Source organism: Lissotriton vulgaris, chromosome 10 (assembly GCF_964263255.1).
Source record: "Lissotriton vulgaris chromosome 10, aLisVul1.2, whole genome shotgun sequence".
In the NCBI taxonomy this organism is placed as follows: Eukaryota; Metazoa; Chordata; class Amphibia; order Caudata; family Salamandridae; genus Lissotriton; species Lissotriton vulgaris.
The window spans coordinates 730,301,665-730,307,470 of record NC_141698.1 but is presented as its reverse complement, the minus strand read 5'-3'; the positions used below and the strand labels follow the sequence as shown (position 1 = coordinate 730,307,470).

The window sequence follows — 5,806 nt, the reverse complement described above, 5'->3', positions numbered from 1 at the left end:
TCTAGACCTCTTACTAACACTGGCATGCAAGGTGATCCTATGCAACTGGAAAACAGCGGCAGAGGTCTCTTTCAATGTCTGGAGGGAATGGCTGTCCTGCATCAGAGGCACTGACAACCCCGCTCTACACACATCACCATGGCAGGTCAGCAATAACAAGTTGTGGTCCTCCTTAGACCAGGCTTCCTCCTCCTTCACCTTCGACCCACCATAAGGTACTGTCCGACAAACTTAATGCTTAGTGATTCCATGGGGTAACTTCTGCACAGAATGAGCATAATAACCAGAGACGTACTGTGCAGGGATGACGAGGTACTGCATGATATTACATGCCTGGCTATGGATGGAAGGCTTCTACGGAGTTGTATGCAATAGTAACAATGCAATGCTGATTGTTTATTGTTTTCTAAATTGTTATCACCTCTTTTTTAGATCGGTACAGTGATTATTGTCTTATTTGGTACGCCTTTATTCTTTATTCTTCATTTCCTATATCATTTTATATGTTTTGACCTATGACTGATTTCGGTATCACTCCAATATGTTTGTATGAATAACGATGCTGTATTGCTGCCCTCAATTTTGTTATTGCCTAATAAAAAAGATTTGAACACACAATAGAACAGAAATGATCCATGAGACGAGTGAACACGTTACAAAAGCAGACGTTAAGTTACATTAGGCAAAATGGACAATTGTGAGCAAACAAAATACAAGAGGTAGCAAAGGGTACATTACAGGAGAAGTAGACTGGGACCTCGGAGAGAGGGAGGGTGTAACGCCCATCACTAGAAAAGGGGCGGGGCTTAAAAAAAGAGAGAAAAAAGCCCCTGAATCGCGTTAAGACGGGGCCTGAACTGAGTGACGCCCCTCTCCTCCAATGGCTGGCCAGCATTTACGAGGCCAGCCAATAGAGAAGAGGGGCGTGTTCTAGCCCCCATACTAGACAACATAAAATCTCGGACTCCGCCCACTGCGTCGGACGCTAGTCCGAGACCTAAAAACTGTAGGAAAAGTGTTGGCCCTTGAAGGGGTTACATTTACCATGCTCTCTCCAATTTAGACAACATTAGGGAGTTATTTATTTTTTAACTAAACTTTGAACACCTGACACATTAATAATAATAAAGCAGATTAAAAATAAAAATTCATACTATATAAATAAATGCATTTCCATGCCTACTACTCAAAAAACAGAATCTGTTAAAAATTCTAATACATTAAAAATAAAACAATATTAGCATTTCAATATTATGGAAATTAAACAAACAAAATTAAAACTGATGATAAAGCTGAAATACTTACTTATGCCTACTACCCCTCCTGTGCTATAGGCCACCAACCAGGACTCTCCAGCCATCTCTTTCCTGGACTTTACTTTTAATTTGAGTCAAGGTGTACCTCATTTCCTTGAAGTCAGCCTTGAGGCCTCAGCGGCAGATGGTCCTCTTTTTCTTTTCCCTCGAGGGTTCTAGGTCAGGGCTTGCCTGGTGGTGTTTGATGCAGGATTCCAGAGGGTGTGACCTATCCAGTCTCAGAATTTTTCCAGGATTTCTTCATGAGTAGGGAGCTGGAAAGTCTGCTGCCATAGGTCATTGCTGCTGATGATATTTGGCCACTGGATTTGGAGGATTTTCCTCAGACAGGTGTTGATGATGGTCTGGACTTTGTTCGTGGTGGTAACTGTTGTCCTTCAAGTTTCTACTTCATTCAAAAGTGTTAAAAAACCTGGTTTGCTGCGTTAGGTCCTTGTTGCTCAAGATGTTCTCAGGCTAAATGAAGACAGCACTTGCTTTGCCAATTCTTGCCTTGACATTCGTTTCTATGCCGCTCCGCTTGTCTATAATACTGCCCAGATAGATGAAGGCCTCAACCTCTTCAAGGGCATTGCCTGCAAGAGTGACTGCAGTTTTGCTGGCGATGTTAGCCTTCAGAATTTTGGTTTTTCCCCGGTGGATGTTGAAACCAAGTTGTGCTGATGTGGCTGCCAGATTGTCAGTCTTGTTTTGCTTTGCAGATGGGTATGAGGGAGTAGGGCTTCGTATTCTGCAAAGTCTAGGTTGTCGAGCTGCATCCAAGGTATCCGTTGAATCCCATTTCTTCTCCTTGCTATGGATGTCTTCATGATGCAGTCTTCGGCAACAGAAAGAGAAAAGGTGAGAGCAAACAACCCTGGTGGACTCCGGTCCTTACTTGGAAAGCTTCTATGAGTTATCCCCCAGGGATTATCTTGCAAGACCTTCCCTCATAAGAGTTCCTGATGACTCTTATGAGTTTATGTGGCACACCATAGTGGTGGAGGAGTTTCCAAAGGATGTATCTGTCCTGGCTGTTGAATACCTTCTCATAGTCGATGAGTTAACAATGCTGGTGGAGGTCCATTCCATCAACTGCTCAATGATGAGGTACTGTATTGCAATCTGGTCTGTGCGGGGTCTATCTTTGCAGAAGCTGGATTGTTGGTCTTACAACTAAGAATCAACGTGTTATGTTATGTTATGTTATGTTATGTTATAGGGGGGTTTTGTATAGCGCTCAGCTACTCCAAAGGAGTGTCCCGGCGCTTTCAGACCAACAGGTCAGCAGCTAACACATAACACAACAGGAAAAAGGAAAAACGTGTTCCTTCATTCTGTTCAGTATGACTCTGTTGAACACTTTGCCTGGGGCTGACATAGAGTTATCCCTTTGTTGTTTGCACAGTTAATCAGGTCACCTTTCTTGGGGAATTTTATGAGATATCCAGCCTTCAGGTACAGTGACAACTTTTCCTCTTTCCAGATTCTTATAAACATGGGGTATAGCATGTCCACTGATGTTTCAATGTCTGCCTTCAGTGTCTCTGCAGGAATGTTGTTACAGCAAAAAATGATTGACGGAATGCTGAATAAATCAAACATTCTTCCCTAGTCAAGAGATCTGAAATAAATCCATCATTCTTTTGTTCACTATGCCACCCCAGTTTGGACTCAGCCATATGGAAATCATTCTTGACCCTGCTCCACATGGGAACAGTCCAGCACAAACTGCCAAGCCGGGTGCTCACTGGACTGGAAACAAGCATCCTGGGACCGGTTTGAGGGTATAACACCCCTCCTCAGCCAGGCTAGCCATAAATCCAGAAGCACAGAGATATGGATTCTGGGTTCCATTGTTCTTTTGCTCACTATGCAACCCAGTTTTGACCCAGCCATGTGCAAATGGAAACAGTCCAGCCCAAACTGCCAGACCAGGACCTCCCTGGACCAGAAACAAGCTTCATGGGACCGGTTTCACCCCTCATCAGCCAGCCTAGTTTGAATCCAGTGGCACATCGAGCAAGGGACCCACGTCTCATGATCTTGGCCGCTTAGGGCAAACATAGCAAGCACACCAAGATGATGGATGGGGAACTGAAACTTTTCAATGACTCACCCCCAGTGAAAAGATATGGGTTCAATCCATCGTTGTTTTGCTCACTATGCCAACCCAGTTTGGACACAGCCATTAGCACTCCGGTGAGTGGTTGAAAAGGTTCAGTACTCCGTCCATCATCTTTTTGTGATTTCTCTGCAGGAATGTTGTCAGGGCCTGCTGTCTTTTCATTTCTTAGATGTTTAATGACTAGCTGTATTCTTCCATGTTCGGTCTGCTGCAGTTGATGGGCAAGTCCTTGTCAGCTGGCTGTATGTCTGGTTCAGAATGTGGCACAGGCAGGCATAGCAGTTTTTCAAAGTGCTCTACCCATCTTCACTGTTGGTCTTTGTTACCCATGATCGTCTTTAACATATCTTTCTGTCTTGCTGTACCTGCCAGAGAGTTCTTTCATGTTTTCATGGCTTGCTGCTTCCTGGGCTTCTGGGGCAAGATCATTGGTAAATGTTCGCTTGTCTGCTCTTAAGCTTCTCTTTGCTTCCTTGTTAGTTTTGATGTATTTGCCTTTAGCTTTTACTTTTTTTGATTTTGTTCAACTCGTGTTGATGGCATCTTTCTTTTCCTTTCTCTCTTGGATTTTGCAGCGAGTGTAAGTGGAGATCCACTCTTTATGTTGGTGTTTCTGGGTCCCAGTACCTCCTGGCAGGTTGATGTCACTTTTTCTTTCATCATCTCCCTTTGACTTTCTACCTAGTCTCTGTCGTCCTCTAGTTCTTGCAGGACTTGAAACTTGTTACTGAGAGTGACTGAGTATTCACTCAGTTTCTGTCCATATTTGAGGAGGGTGATGATATATCGCTGGTGTTGGTTTGTCGGTTCCATCCATGCTTTCTTTGGCTTTAGCTTTAGCCCATCCGTGACAAGGTGATGGTCTGACGTGGTGTCTGCTCCTCTCATCACTCTCATATTCTGCAGGGATATCTGGATCTTCTTGACAATGCAGATATGGTTGATCTGATTCTCTGTTGAATGGTCTGGTGACACCCACTTTGCCTTATGTAATCTTTTGTGTGGGAATGCACTGCCACCTAGCTCCAGACTGCTCTGGACATAGAGATCTGTGAGGCTTTCAGCATTCTCGTTCATGTCGCCAAGGCCATGGCTGCCCAGGATTTCTTTTAATCCAGTGTTTTTACTTCCAATCTTGGCATTGAGGTCCCCTATCAATATGGAGATGTCTCTCTCAAGGCCTTTTTCCAGGATGGACTGGATTCTGTTGTCAAACTGTCCTTTTTAGGTTTCGCCTAAGCAGCATATGAGAGGCAAGCACTGTCTTGAAGAGACATGTAGTATCTAGGATATGGGCTTTTTCATTGGTTCCTCTTACTGTCCTTTAGAAATGCTGGCTTATCATTGGTCAATGCACTTAGTAGTCCCTCCTTGTGTGCCTTCCTGGAGACTGCCCCTGCTATATAACTCCTTTCACTATGGGCCATATGTTTTTCTTTGTTGCACTACTTTGCCTTTTGCTCTGTCCTCCCTGCTGCTCCCAGTTCACTAAATCACTGTGCCATTCCCAGAACAACACCTCTCACCCCTCGAAGCTTGTTTGTACTCTGAACAGCTGCTCTTCGCTTCCTCTCATGAGCTGCATCTGCCTCCTCCTCCCTAAGCACCCCCTTTAACGGCATGATAAGGAAGCTGGAAATGCTTTTGCTCCCTTTCATGGGCTGGATCTGCCTCCTCCTCCCTATGCCCGTCCCCAATTAAGGACATGACAAGGAAGCTGGAAATTTGTTTCAATCAAAGACTGCTTTGTTTGTACTGTGCATCTTTTGGTGACATTTATAGATCTGTTTTGCCTACTAGTGAGTATCCTTCTAGGGGCACAGTTTTGGTTTTACCAGGTCGACTTTCTGTAGCTCAGGGTCCCACATCGACATAACTGGCAGTGCTCCTTTAATGGGTCCCTTGAAACCATCCTCATTCTTTCTCTGTTGTTGTCCCTTTTCCGATTGTGATACTCAGTCACTTCTGTTTTTTGCTACAACCCAGCCCTCTCGAAGATTAACAGTCTTGTAAGCTTCAATCTCCTTCCCTTCAGCAGACATCAGATTTCTGCCAGGAAGCGCTGGGCCATACATCATGCCATTTGTGTCACTGTCCTGCAGCTTGGACATTATGCTTCATCAGGTGCAGTTCCCTCACTTTGGCATCCACAAACAATGACTGCTTTTTCCAACTTGCTCTTCTTTCCACCTTGCTGGTGATCCAGCGCTCCTAATGTAAAACTGTCTCACAAAATCTCCACAATACTCACCATTAATCATAAATCACTACTAAGGCCCATAAACCAAAGAGACAATTTTGACAATCCTGCCGCTTCCTGTCCTTGGACAAAACTCCATGAGCACATTATGCACATCTTTATTCAACAGTAATTTCTGACAAG

The 5,806-nt window shown here is 44.3% G+C and overlaps 1 pseudogene; it reads right to left on the bottom strand.

Annotated features, from left to right (window-relative positions):
• Positions 1 to 1,471: 1,471 nt before the first annotated feature.
• On the bottom strand, positions 1,472 to 5,534 carry LOC147688720 (uncharacterized; annotated as a pseudogene).
• Positions 5,535 to 5,806: the final 272 nt, after the last annotated feature.